At 43.4% G+C, this 15,000-nt stretch overlaps 1 protein-coding gene across 3 annotated transcripts in view; it reads left to right on the top strand.

The window, feature by feature from the left end:
- Positions 1 to 15,000, top strand: part of LOC119455414 (activin receptor type-2B) — a 123,831-nt gene that overhangs the window by 37,747 nt on the left and 71,084 nt on the right. The window lies entirely within an intron of this gene.

The following is a 15,000-nucleotide window of genomic DNA, read 5'->3' as shown; positions in this document are numbered from 1 at the left end:
CAAAGTTCTCATTAAAATGACTAGAAACTCTGTAAATTTAGCAAGTTTCTCACTAAGTTGCCAACACTGATGCTCACGCAGTGGCTCGTGGATATGAGTAAAGATTCGATGGCGGTGTTTGCATATATCTGACATGCTTAGTGCAGTGTTCTGGCAGCATTTTTGAGCTAACAGTGAGGCTTCGCGAAGTCGCCGTTCCAGCAGAATTGTGGGGACGTCAATGAGGGCGTAAGAAGGCACCAACTAGGTATAGCATTGCAGGAAAGCAGTCATTTCAGAGTACGGCCTAGTGGTTGTGGAGTTGTGTTAGTGTTATGCCCGCGCTAAAGCACTTTGCAGTCGTGGATCGTGAATGAGAAAGATGATCATGTTAATTTTACAGTTCCAAAACCTTTTCTATAGCAGCTTTCAGCAAAAGCATTTTCGAAAATACAGAGTCTAGCTTGTACAGCAGGCATTGTTGGTAAACTTCCTTGTTCCATATTGGAGTGGCTGATATTGGGCATTTTTAATGTAGCATTCAGCATCAGTCAATGTGAAATATTGTTGCGTCATCTGGTAGAGAGAAACTGAAGCTCTAACTGCCACTCCAGTGGTGCCTTTGATTAGGCCTAACCACATTAGAACAAACAACTGGTTTCCGAAACAGGTTGCAAGTCATTGTTGATATATTATCCCTGCAACAAGATAAGAATGAGTAAAAGAAAACTAAATAACATTGATTGCCAGTGCAAAGAAAAATTAGTAGCAATGATAAATTCAACTTAGAACGTGACATGGTGGCACCCTTGCTGCCACCGTGTCATCAGACAAGCTGTGTGAAACGCTGAAAGCCCACAACAGTAAATTCAGAAAGACAATGTGTGACGCATCAAGTTCTTTCTATTGCATTCTTTGCAAGCACAATTAAATCCAGTACTATTATATACTGCATGAAACAGTTTTGCTTATGCTATACTAAAACTGTCTGTCGATGAGCTTGTAGTGAAGGTGCCACTGTTAAGCTCAAGCCTCGTTGCTTTCCAACATGACTCATTAGGTGTGAGGGCAGCTCATGTTCAGCAGTACGACTATAAGAACTGTAGAACACATTGTGTCAAATCACTAAAGTTAGGTGTAGTAATAGCACTGCCCCTGGTTTTGTAATACCGTAAAGGCTGGAATCAGCCATGCATTGCAGTGTGCCTCTGGACAGTTGGGAGCTGCTCTGTCTTTGTTCTTGGTGCTTTTTTCTGTGCCGAAGTTTTTGTGAGAAAGCCAGGTGTAAGCTGGTCTCCCAGCTAAAACACTGCTTCACTTGCAATCAAAATTTGTTAAGAGGTGGTGTTTCGTGGTGCATTTTGTTTGGTACCCTGCTTTGGGGCAGAACTTGCCTATTATTGCTTCTATCAGAATAACTTCAGAAGTATGCGTTGCCTGTCCCCGTTACAACGAGACACAGTGCGTGCCGTGTCTTGACCTGAATTTTACGGGCACATTTACTTACAATTACTTTTTTGCTTTCTTATCACCGCTTTCGAATTTCATCTGAACGAATAAACTGAGGCAAGCACTGCAGCCAAAAATGGTACTGCAGTCAAACTTCAAATGAATTATCCAGGTGAACGAAGTACGTGTAAAAGTTAGTTGTTCTTTATTTCATTTATTATTCTGCTGCTATACTGAAAATGCTGCATCCATTGGTTATAGCAAAGGAAATTATTGTTTGCATGGGACTCAAGATACTATGCAAACCAGCATCAAAAAGCTTAAACGTTTGCGAAACAAAGTTTTAAATGCGCTCCTCTGTATTTTTAAGTCATTAGGTGGAGAAAATATGTATTTGGTCACTGGTGCCATCAATGAACAGCAGACAAGAGCTTCTCTTGGCCCAGTTTGGCTTGCTTGGTTTGCTGTACAGCTGTGGTTAGTCATTGTTTTCTGTGGAAATCGCTCATATATTTCTAAAATACTGTTGCACATTGCTAGTGAATTTGTTAGCATCATTCTTTAATAATCAATATTGGATACAACGATACAAACTAAATTTTGATCCAAATGTGATGTGGTTATATCTAGGCCCAACTGCATTGAACAAAATGCACCGAGAAAACTTCCTCTGTGCAAATCTTGATCACAGACAAGCCAGTGGTGGGTTAGCTGTAAGAACGTTTCACACCAGTCTCATTCACGCAACTATCAGTAGGTGCAGCCTGATAAACAGTCAGCAGAACTGCCCCGCCCATGTTCCAGCGTCACGCACATCATGGCTCACAGTTGTGCTACAAAGCTTCATCGAGACGCCAACAAACGTTGCTGCTGAACTCCTTACAAGAGCCGGGGCAGTAATACGACTCGGCACGTGTCTTGTACGGAGGGAAGGAATGGCCCCCAGCGAGGGTCTACTCAAGGCTTAACGTTTCGACAAATGAAACGATTGTGGAAAAAAAAAATTAAGGTGAGGCATTTTACTGCAAGTGTACTGCTATGATTCACTAAAGGCTTGCCCGTACCTGCTAAAACATATACAATGGTGAATGTAATACTAGGCTGGCATGACGCTGATCTGATGTACAGTCTGTGTACTCTGCAAGCATTGCTTCAATTTCGCCTTTGTAAGAATGCTATTTTCGTTGGGTCACTTTGGGTCGAGCTACGCCGGCGGTCATTGTCCCAAGCCGGATTGCGGCAGCTTCAGCAAAGCGCAGTTTTAGTAGCCAACGAGAGGCTCAAAGAATCGTGTTTCCACAAACCGTCGGACAAGCATGTAGCCAAGCAGTCCTTTATATTTTTTTTTTTTTGTTCAAAGACTAACCTTGTGCGGTCAAAACGCTGTCTGTTAATTCTCTTGGGCCGAGACAGCGGTTGGGAAAAACTTTGAGCAAAAGGATTCGAGTGTATGCGTGCGTGTGACTGGTGTGTTCATGTCCATGGCTTCAATGCCCCTTAAAAAAAGTACAAGTGTTGCTCCTCCTTGTATGTTATATATAAGTTGATATCAAATTGTGTGTTTTCATTAATGTATTGCATTGCGTAAACTTTTTAAATCATGACAACTTTGTTTAGACAAGGGAAGAGTATGCTTTTATATATATATTGTGGTCTTTTTTCATTTTTTGACACTGTGTCAGGACGTGATCCCAGTAGAAACTATATTGTGTCATTTTTCTTACTTTGTTTGTTGTGTTGAAGGCATATTTTTCATTGACACGTACCTCGATTATGCTTGTTTTGTCATTCTCTGTGCCGATGACTTTTCTGTTACGATACTGTACATGTATTTAATTTTGTGTTTTGAAAGACTGCAGTGCCAACTCGATTTCAACACGGCAGGCATCATGGGGAGGCAAGACAAAACAGCTGCTCGAGGATAGTTGGTTTGCTTTTCCTCCCAATGCAGGCACACATTTGAAAACAAAAATCTAGGTTTAACTTGGTTCATTCTTCGTTGTCTTCAAAACGCGAGTGAGCCGGGAAAACCTGCGTCTACGGGTAGCGACAAACTTGATCGCAGTTTTCTTTTTGTTTTTAGACTTCGTTTCTCTCTCATCTTGTGTTCCGTCTTCCTCTCTTCTTCCTTACTTGTCAGTTTCCAATTGGTATTTTAGTGTTTGTATCATCGCTGCCTTCAGAGATGGCATTGGTTTTGTACAGCGGTTTATCATCCCCATTGGCGAAACGATTCACAATGCGGCAAGAGGCTGAATCAGTGCATGTCACAAAGTGCGCACAACCAGAGCCGAAGCACATTTCGTCTGCCGATGGCACCAGACGGAGGTGGAATGCTGATGTCACCAATGTCTGTGGACGTAGGAATCACTTGCTCACTCTGGTTCATGATTAATAGGAAAAAAAAAATATATATATATATGTAATGCTGTAAAATGCACAGGTGCTGCAATTTAGTTGTTTGTCATGTGGTACAAGGACTCTGGAAGGCAGCTTTTACAGAGCATCCAAGTATACTTGGAAGCTTTGTGTGAAAATGTGAGGTCCTTTGGCAGTGCAAATTGAACGTTCCTAGTGAACTGGGCTTGTGTTGTTAACAGGACTCCACTTCTGGGACAGACATTCAGGGAAAGGAGTTCGCTTCTGGGGGTACAAAGACAAAAAGAAAAAAAAAGGACATATTTGCCCATCACTGCCAACATTCCTGTGTGTACAAACTACCTGTACTTTTTAGTTTTATGGTGAAGTCATTGTGTGTGCTACTTAAAACATTGGCAAAAGATGGTTGAAGATTAAAACAATAAATACTGCTGAAACAGATGCCCGAGCTCAGCTGCACAAAGTATCTAAGCAACTCGTAAAGCCATGACAAAGTGTCACTAGAATGGACAAAGTAATTAGCCGCTACAGCACATTAGAGTGTTCAGCCTTAATCTTTTGGGGGAAATCGGTCTTGTCACATCTTTGCTGCGGTGGCGATTTAAGGGAGGGAGGGGGGGGGGGGGGGACATGAAACATTTAGTTTAAAATGCATTGCGAGTGCAGCATGAGATGCCTCAAATTTTTTGCAGTGCTCCAAGCACCATTTCAATGCTTTTCTCACAAAGCTACTCGGCCAAGGCCCATTTAGGGTAGGGACGTTAGACACCACTAGTCTAACTTGCATTTTCTGAAGGCACTAACTTTTATAATGGTCACAAAGTTAAGTGGTATAAGAAGACTTGTTGCCATAGTGCATCTTATTATTTTACAAATTCTTAATTATTGCAGTTAGTAACGAAATGTGTTGTACCTTTTTAGGTAACGCTCATCTTGCAATCACTACAATTGGGCTGGCTGCGTTTTTTTGATGCTAAAGCGTCAAATGGCTCATTGAGCGAAAGAGAAGGCATCTGTCTGTAGCTACGAAACGCCACGTAAATTCCCATTGGCTGCGACACCACGTCACGAGCACGGCGTCAACTGAGCGGAGCGGAGCAGAGCGGGTGAAAGGGAGCACTTACTGCTGCGATAGCATGCCAGGTGTTGCGTGAAGGGAGAGGGTATCGTCGCGACACCACGTCGCCCTTGCACTCGCTCTCGGAAGCCTGTGTTATCCTCGCATTCCGTGCGCGCTCCAACTTCGCCTTGGTAAGGTCAAATAAAAACCCGCCAAGCGTCTGAACGTGCTCGCTTGCCCACAGGAGTTCATAACTCGAAGGACCGGTCAGTGGTGTTCAATTGGACATTAACGCTTTCGCATTCACAACTCTCAAGTGCTTAGTGTCCGTAGATTTTTTATTATTGTGATGTTGCGATAATCCATTCATTGGTAAACATAATGTGAGAACTGCTTATCTATTTGGACCATTTTGTAAGCCCCAAGTCAGTTGCAAGGAGGCCTACTAGAATAAGTGAAGTCTAAGGGGTGCAATTAGTGCGACGTGGAAACAGGAGGAACAGAGCGTGCTTGAAGTCAAGTGTAACATTCTGTGTTGCAGCTGTTGGCAACTCCTTTTGCAGAGTGTTGCGTAAAGATCAAGCGTGCGCTCAACAAGCAGAAATGACGGTGACCTTCTGACGACAACTTGTAACGAGGGGTGGGGGAATGTAGTATGACTGATCTGGAGGTTCATGTGGATCGGGCAGTAGTTGCTTCCTTAAAAATGGTGGCTGCATTTTGGTTGGCAGGCAACACCAGAATGTCACATGGGCTCTTGTGCCGTTTGTAGTAGTCTGGGAAACGACAGTATGGGGCAGGTTCTTTCCAGGTAATGTTGCGCATAAGAATAGTTACATTTCAGTCACTGAAAACAAGGAAGACCCACTGGTGTAAATTGAAGCGAGCGAGCAACTAAAGGTTTTGGTGATAATTGAACAACACATTTATCAGAAAAGTTAACATAGTTCTATGCATTAGGGCTTGGTAGTTGACTCGTTAAAGGGACACCAAAGGCAAAGTGATCGATTAGTGATCGATAATCTCTGACGTGCCAATATATTGTGAACAGAGCCTTAGTAATCGATAAATTGAGGTAAATGCAGGACACGATTAGAGACTCCCCCAGGACATTCAAGTACTTGCCCGATGACAAAGACACTCCTTATTAAATTTGGTCACCAGCACTCGACCACTCATTATAAAAACATCATTGTATTGCACTATAAGACGAAAGAAAATGCTACTTGTCCAGTTCTTTTTCATTTTTAGAAAAAACTCATTGACGTTAACAACGACGTGGGCGGTCGAAAGCTTTCATTTTCACTACACTCTGCTCTGCCCGCGCTTTTGCATTTCAGTAGTTTCGTTATTGCATAGTGCTGCACTGTATTTGCTGGCTCGCAAATCTCTCACAAACTGCAGTAGCAGAGAATACTACTTCCATGGGATGTAGTGGTATGCCCGAACGGGCACGCCACTTGTCCAAAAGCAGCTGCAACGGCGAATCCATCGCTCTGTCTTGGCTCAGTTTCTGCGTGGCCGTGCAGTTGCATTTTGTGCAAAAAAAAAATATTTACTCGTCTGTTGGGCGTTGTTTTACTCACAGACGGCAGCAAAGGCGGTGATGGCGTAGGTAACATCACCACTCCCCGGTTGGGTGGCGGGAGATTGGAATTGCGATAAAGGTATTCGGACCCTTCAGATACAATTTTCTCGTAAACTAAGTCATTTCTTGGCACAAAACAAGCGTTACGAGGTTTCTGGAATGGTATTTAAACAGTCCACATTGGACTTAGTATTTGCTTTTTGAGTCCCCTTAATAGATGAATACCCAGAAATATGCTTTAATTGGCAATGTCTATGATAAGCTGCAAAGACCGTGTAGTTGCTTGGTCAGAAACAATTTAATCTACTGCTGGCCATAGCGTGCATTACTCTTAAATGGGAGCAGAGTTGGTGATCTGAACATATTGGTAGACGACTGCGTTACAGCTCACTTTGAGTGTTGTGCAGCTGGGCTTTAATGCACTGTGCAGCTTTTTTTTTTTTTTTTTTTCGTTTTTTCTCTCGCTATAGTCATTCCCTCAAAACTGAACACACCTCATTTTGCTAACTTCCTGTGGCAGTCAAACTGCCTGCAGCCCTGTGTGCACTTTTCTCTGAACCCAGCATTATGTCAAAAAGAACCCTCTGCTGTTTCCGAATGTGCCAAATGGAACATTGTTTCCCCCTTCCCCCCCCCCCCCTTTTTTTTTTTGTTGACCATGGCATCGTCTCTCGAAGCCCGACGGGTATCCTCATTGGGCAAGCTGTAAAAAAGTAACATGGTGGTCGTGCAACGGGATGTTGAACCACAGTTCCTATTTTGATGGTTTCGCCGTTCTCCCCCATGGCCCCATATTTCTCTTCCTTTTGTTCATGTATGGCCATCACATTTGTGTTTATGTCCCGTGTTAGACAACCGGTAGCGCCCTCTTGTGACTGGAGACGGCGTGATTGTGGTGGTTGGAATCTTGCAGCTCTTCTTTGCTAATTGGGAGAGAGAAAAAAAGTGTGTGAATGCATGTCCTTAATTGTTTTCAAGCACGCAACACAAGCCAGTGTTTCGATCACTACTTAAGAGATTGAGTGCGTGGCCTGGATGAGTGATTGGAGTGTGTGGTATACATCTCGTGATGGGATAAAAAACAACTGGAGTCAAGCATCACGACAAAGGCAGCCGCTTCTGGTGACTGGAAACTTTTCTCACCGCATTCTTTCGCGTGCAACGTCTGAGGATGATGTCCAGCGTCAAGCGGAGGACTAGAGATGTGGTAGAGATGTGTTGTTCTCTGTGGTTTTTCTGGAGGGGAATGTCTGCACTTTGATGAGCATACTAGAGTGACAAGTTGGAAACCACTTTGTGTGAGATTCCATTCTATTTTTCTTTTGGTTCCCTCCTTGGTTTTCAGTGTACATATACAGGCTGAACAGAGACTGTCTGGACTACAAATTAGTCGCCGTCTTTTTGCGGAGAGAGACAGAAGAAAAAAAAAGTGTTAGACGTCAGCCTGTTTCTTCCATGTTGCGCAGCTCAAGTACAAATTATTTCCTGGCTGTAGATATGCATACCGATGCTCTCTTTGTGCTCTTCGAAGGCAAGTTCTGCATAGATCATTAAAACAGCTCTGGAAGAAATGACTTACACGAGTCCTGGCGTCCTTCGTTAAGATCAGGTCTCTCAGTGAAACCCGTGCCCTGTCGTAATAGGAAAATAGTGCAGGTGTTTGTTTTGTGCGCGTGCATATATATGTGAATATAAGGGGTGTCCAGGCAACATTGTGTTCTCTGTTACCTGTCCCTGTGAATGGTGTCTTCATGTGTGTCGCTATCAGGAGCCGACGGGAAGGCTCGCTTTCTTGTATTTTTTTTTTTTTTTTTTTTTCTTGTCGGGAATTGTCGCAACAATGTTTTATGCGAACGAAATCGAAAAGGCAAAACACTTGTAGATGAAAAACCAGGTTACGATAATGCCTTTTCTGTTCTTTTGTTAAGTTGTGTTCCACTGGGCAGTGCACCATTGTGCTTGAAAGGGGGAAAACAAACAAACAAAAAGCTCTAGGATGGCACCAGAGTCCACTTCCCGGCACAAGGAAGGAGGTGATTAGCTAGCTGGAGAGAGGACATTTCTTGAGAGAGGCTAGTTCGGCAACTGCTCCTAGAACACTCGCAAGCAAAATGCTTTTAATCATCGCTCTAGAAACGCAAAATTTTATTTTTAATACTGTAGATTTTTGTAAGTCTTGTGATTGACATCTGTAGAGGCGCGCATTATCTTAGGTGAGAGCATATAGGTTTGTCTGTGTTGGTAGTGTGCTTAACTTGTCGTGTTTTTCCTTCCAATTGTCCCATTTGTTGCATAGGGTTTTTTCTTTGGTGAGGCTTTGTCACTGAACGGTTGAGTGATGTACACTAGAAGTGGGAGTTTAGTGCCATGGATTCCCAGACACCCAAAGTAAACTATACAGCAAAATGGGCATCTCTGTGGCTTTGTTTCGGCCTTTCGCCGACTGACAAAAGCCTCACTAGTGAAGCTGCTCAGGGATCCAATTGGCCCAGTTTGCACTTTAGATAGGCCTGTGAACAACTCGCCTGCATGCCATGCTGTATGCTCAAACAAGTTATAGAGTAAGGCATTGGCTTGGGCTAGTTGTATAGGTTCCGTGCTAAGAACAGCTAATAAAACACAGGACAAGTGAGGAGATGATGCAAGCATTGTTGCATCTTGTGGCGCGTCTTGGTATTTTGCACTGTTTTCTGTATGGGATGTGTACACTGTTTCCCAATTGCCAGCAGCTGTTTTATGTCCCGTTTTGTCAGATCTGAGGCCATATTCTCAATCAGTCACTTTTGGGGATATCACCGTTATTAAATGGTGGTCTTACCCAAGCATTATAGATACCGTCCGGTGGAGGGCTTCGCATTAATTTCAACCACCCGAGGTGCTTGGCACACAACCGTAATTGCATTCCACCCGATCATAATGCAGCTGCCGTAACGGGGATTTGAGCCTGCAACTTCATGCTTCGCAGTGGAGCCTCACTGAAGCACTGTAACTGGTGGACATTTCTTCCAGAGCCCTTTACTAGGTGTGACATTACAAGAGCTTGAAGGTATCCCCAGTGGTGATCAATTGAGAATTGGCTTGTATGTAAATTGCACATCGGAGAGGCCTGTGGTTTTGTGAACTCATTCACGTCGAGGTGAATGAAGTGTGGAAAGAGTTGGAGGTTGTGCTTGGCAATTTAAAAGACCTTTAGTTAGTGCAGGGCAATCCACATTCCCACAATGCAGCAAGGCACACATTCTCATTCACCTCTGGTAAACCTGTTGTACTTTGGTGTCTGGCAATTCCCCTGCACACGAAATGGGACACCATCGTAGTGTGAGCGACAACAACCCACACGGGATGCTTTGTCGTTACGAGTGGAGAGTTTTGACTTGTACACGTAGAGCAGGTTGCTTTGGGATGCATGTAATCTAGCGTATTGTGACTTATTTACGGAATAGATTCTTTTTCCTGCTGTTGTGAGAAAGGGTGCCAGTTTTGGCTTTCCCTCTGTAGTTCTGTTGAGGTGTGCGTGAGTTACTGCAGTGTTCTTTGCCTCGGGCTCTTATGTCTGCCTGTGGCAGTGAGTGTTCAAAGCTTTTAACACTGCCCATGCACCCCTTAATGGCCAAGGCTTCTCACACTTGAAACTTGGTTTGCCTGGTCGTAGTTGCCAGCGAGGCCAGCCTTGCTGTTGAGAACTGCTGTGGTTGCTGCTGCTGCTGCTTCAACTGTCGATCATTTGAACAGTAGTGCCTCGTCCCATAAAAATGCCAGGATGGCCCTTCGAGCATGCGTCTCGAAGTAAACAAAAACCAGAAGGTGCTGCTACAAACATACCACATTGCAGTGTACAGATTTCACTCATTTACATGTGCTCATTCATCACATTTCCCTGTTGTACATTGCCTCCTACATTCTCCTTCCTATGGCCTTTGTTTTCCTTTCCTTTTTTTTTTGTTGTTGCTGCATACTGTGTTTAATCTGTTTAAAGACCAAAATAATTTGCATGCTTTGTCTATTTGCCCGAGCAGATTTACAATAAAAAAAAAAGAAAGATGACTTAAGTGAGTTTGCTTCGTCCCCGCTTTCTTTCACCCAATTGAAGCATGCATCACAAATTTGCGTCTCGACTGTTATTTTCATGTTGTCGTGACTGAAGAACTAACCACACAGTACGAAAACTGAAGCGAGAGGTAAGGGGATGAATGACCAGCACCTCCACCAGATGTCGCATTGTAGTAATGGTAAAGAACCACATAGTACCAGAACTGGTAGCCACGAATTTAACTGTTTGTTGCACAAACCTGTGCCCCCCCACAAACACGTGATACCCAAATCGCAACAATAGCGGCGAGCAGTCACCAAGTCATCGAAATATCATCTACAGGTCAAGTGTGCCTTTTATTCACTACTCGTACGTTCCAGAATGTACACCAATATTTACCTTGCGCACGCAATTTGATTAGACAACTTTCTTTCACTGTAGAATTGGCAAAACATTTGGAAAAGTTCCGATCGTGTAGGCACGTCTTGTGCCAAGCGATGACATTGTAACACTGGTTAGCTGGTGAAGAGCAGCCACAGGGAAAAGATAAGCAATATAGACGTGTCAGTTTATAGAAGCAAGAAAATTTTAAAATTCCTTGAATATTGTTTTTTTTTATTGCACTAATAATTATATGGACACTCGGGCCATTGGCGCTGCGCTGTCACGGCATCGACGTTGCATGCACAGCCCATATGTGGAGGGTTGTTAGAAGGTCTCCAAAAATGCGAGAGACACTGGCTGCATTTGGCTGCAATAACAATGCCAATTGGATGCACTTTCGTGCTCTGCTCAGCCAGGGCAGTGTTCGGCCTTCTGCTGTTGACATGAGCATTGTGTGCACAAACACTAGTGTTCCTGCTGAGAAACAATCTCTTGCAGTTTTCCATCGGCATCATCTCGTGCCAGCATTCTTAGATGCCTGCTAACTGCCAGGGCACTGTTTCTGCTGCACAGCAGCAGTTGCCATGCTAGCTGCGTCACACCGACTGCCTCCACATATTGTAACACTATCTGTAGAACTTGAGCACAAAGCTAATTGCTATCACTTCCCGTGCTTTGCCCTTCAAGCAAAAATTTTTTTTTTGTACATTGCAGTTCGGTTTAGGTAAAAATATCCGAAATTGTAGCCTCACTATGACGTATGCATTACCTAAACTTGTAGTGCAAGCTGAAAAGGTGTAATGCTCACGTAAGTACTCAAAAGTATAAAGAATGTTAACATTTAAAATTGCCTTGCTGGGTGCTGTTGTTCTCTGAATTAAGGCACACGGCAGCACAATCCTGTGCCATCTCTTCACCAGCATATTATAGTGGAAAGAATACAATAAAATGGAACGCACAATAACTGCACCTAGTCTAAAGGAAGTGTAATGAAAGGTTCAGATTGATTTTGAACTCGTTTTGGAATGCAGTACAGCAGTACCCTGTTAATGTTTTTTAGGGGATCATGGAAAGAGAGTGTATGATCAGAAAAAAACATGACATCTGATCATGCTTGTAGCAGTACTGATGAGACAAAAGTACTCTCGCACAAAATTACATTTGAAGTTGAATATGAAGCCAACAAATTATTGAAAGCTTGCTCAGTGATGCAATTTTTTTGATCCCTCCCTGGCAGTTAGGTTGACTTTGGGTTGCCACTAATCATTCCAGCGTAGAATTTCACTTTTCTGTCGTCGTAATGGGGAGGCCAATGTTACTAGTTGGGGAGGCCGCATTTATGGGGGTATGAGCCATTGCTTAAGGGGATATGAGCCATTCATTGTCTTACATAATGGACAAATTTAATTTTGAAGAAATTTCATGGAAATTCATCTAGAATGAGGGATTGAGTGAGTAACAACTTTATTAAACGCGTTCGGGAAAGGGGGCTTGTCGTCGACGTGCCGATTCTAGCGTGAGGGCTTCCGAAGCCCAGGCGAAACGTCAGCGAAGAGCCACGGACCCCGAGTTGAGGGAGCACGATGTTGACGCCAAACATCGAAAAGCCGCCGACCCCGAGATGCGCGAGCTCGATGTTGAGGCCAAACGTCGGTGCGCGCCTGGGCAACACTAGTACCAACTTCCCCGTTGTGATGGCCAGGTTTCAACGCGAGTTTCTCAACCGGAACTTTGGAGCCAGCTGCAGTGCGTGTGACCGGTTGTGGTTCGAGCACAATGTGGTACTCGTCAGCGCAATTTGCTCGGGAGGAACACCGAAGAAACACACGACAAGCTTCGCCTACCCCCATTCCTCCACAAGAGAAGGGCTAGTAATTTTTTTAAACAATCGTAGGCATGAGTCGTACGTAACGAAGCTTCTAATTTCCATGGCGCTTGGGTCAAATTTCATGCAATTACCGTATTAGGGTACCTCGTGCACTTTCTGGGGGCTGGCTGTCTGCCTATCTGTGTCTAACCATTCTCCCGCCAACAATTGGGTCGCTGGGTATGTTTTATTGGGTATGTGCTGGCCACCAGATAACCCATTTACCTCAACTTGTGTTACTGCATATGACATCAAAGAGGTTCCATTGCAGTAACCTAAGAATTCGGTCCAAGTAGATACGCCTTGCAAACTGCAATTCACAAATTGAAATACGTCGTAAAGTAATCAGTCAGAAATTTATTGATTTGCTGTTAATTAGTCGATTTTACACCTCAGTTTCTCGTGCAAGCAATTGTCTGCGGCTTTGAGTAATGCAGCTCAAAGACTACAATTGTGCTATCTGCCACAGCTGATTTAAAAAAATTCTCATAGTATAAAACAAAAAAAAACCATGTATTATTAAAGGCACTGTCGTCTAGTACTTCCTTGTTGGAGTGAAATAATATATTTAGTTTTGTCAGTATATAGTGCTAGCATATTTTCTAAAAGCCGTTTAGCTACCATGAGCAGTTCGCCAGATTGGTGTCTTGTAACGATGAGAGTGAGTCGCCGAGCGCTATGGTGGTAAAGGACGCTAAAGACGACGTGAGTGAAGCCCTAGCGAACGGGAGTGGCCACCTCCACTGAAGGAAGACTGCACGCACGCCAGTAGAGGAGAAGGATATTATAGCGGCCAGGTCGCGGGCGGACGAAAAGCATTGCAGTAATAACACTAAATGTGTTAAAGAGGCACTGAAGATGAACACATTAAGCTTGATTGTTAATGTACATGTCTTGAATGTCGGAAACATGTCTTACCAGGAGAGGAGTCTTGGCAAGGCAGACGCTAGAACAAAAGATGGGTAGCGTTGCTGCATTGAAGGGTGAAATGCAAAAAACACCCGTGTACTTAGATTTAGGTGCACGTTAAAGAACCCAGGTGGCCCAAATTATTCCGGAGTCCCCCCCACGGCGTGCCTCATAATCAGATCATGGTTTTGGAACGTAAAACCCCATAGCAATTGTAATTTTTGAAGCTACCGTACTAGCTCTCCTTGCTATGTTGTGAATAACCTTGAAACCGTCTACTCAGGACTATAGCTAAAATAGTTTCTCAGTGAATAAGAATTTATTCTAAAGGTGCGTGACACTCATCGTAGTGAGTTCTAATAAGATTTTGAGGATGTCGCACGTACTTGCACTGCAGTCGGGGAGCAAAGGTTAGAAAATGTAAACTGTCCCCTTTATCATTTCCTCCAGGAAGAACCCACCGTTTCTCACCAAATCCTGAACTCGCAAAAAAAAAAAAAAAAAATCAACTAAATTTAGTGCTGCATTTTAGTGCCTGTATAAGTTATCCCCCTTGCACTATGTGCACATTTCACAAATAATGGTAAGCACAGACCTGCCAACCTTAAAATGTAAGAAAACTACCTACGAAGCAAAAAAATACTAAAACTTGGTGAAAAATACCGAAATTTTTTTTCTACCGAAGACATACATGTTTATCAAAAAAAGATTAGCCGACTTTGTTCCGTAGAGACTCTGCGAAAATGCGCGCTGTTCTATTTCGCAGCAAAGATAATCTGCGTCGTATGCTCATATTTATTCATAAAACATTCATGTGATAACGGCCGAAATTTAACCTGCCGTTTTTACTTCTGGCACTGCTGCCAATAGATCTGAATAACCGAGCGGGTCCAAAAAGTGAGGTTCTAAAAAAAAAAAATGCTCGACAACTATATTTGTTGCGATCTCTGTTGAGATCAGTTGTGCCCTTAATTGGATGCGAATGAAAATCGTAAAATTTTGGTGTCGGTACAAAAGTGTAGGCAACCTTTACAAATCGGGCAGTTTACAATAAAATCATAAAGTTGGCAGTTATGTAAGCAGTAGTAACTGTCTATTGTAACTGTCTCATTTCCTGGTGGACAGCTGATATGTCACGTGGCCATGGGGAAAATGCAGGCTAGGGGAAAAAATAGGGGATAGGAAAGTTAATAAAATATAGACGCAAGGGTAACAGGAGGACATAATAGAGGGGACATGACTGTAAATAAAGGCTTAAACCCTACTCCACTAATAACATACCATTGCTGCAACAACGGAAGCAAGTAAACGGGCGTAGATGCTAAGCAGCACCAGAGGATGCACCCATGCAAACG

The sequence above is a fragment of the Dermacentor silvarum genome, chromosome 6 (genome assembly GCF_013339745.2).
Source record: "Dermacentor silvarum isolate Dsil-2018 chromosome 6, BIME_Dsil_1.4, whole genome shotgun sequence".
NCBI lineage: Eukaryota > Metazoa > Arthropoda > Arachnida > Ixodida > Ixodidae > Dermacentor > Dermacentor silvarum.
This window is presented reverse-complemented; position numbering and strand designations above follow the sequence as displayed.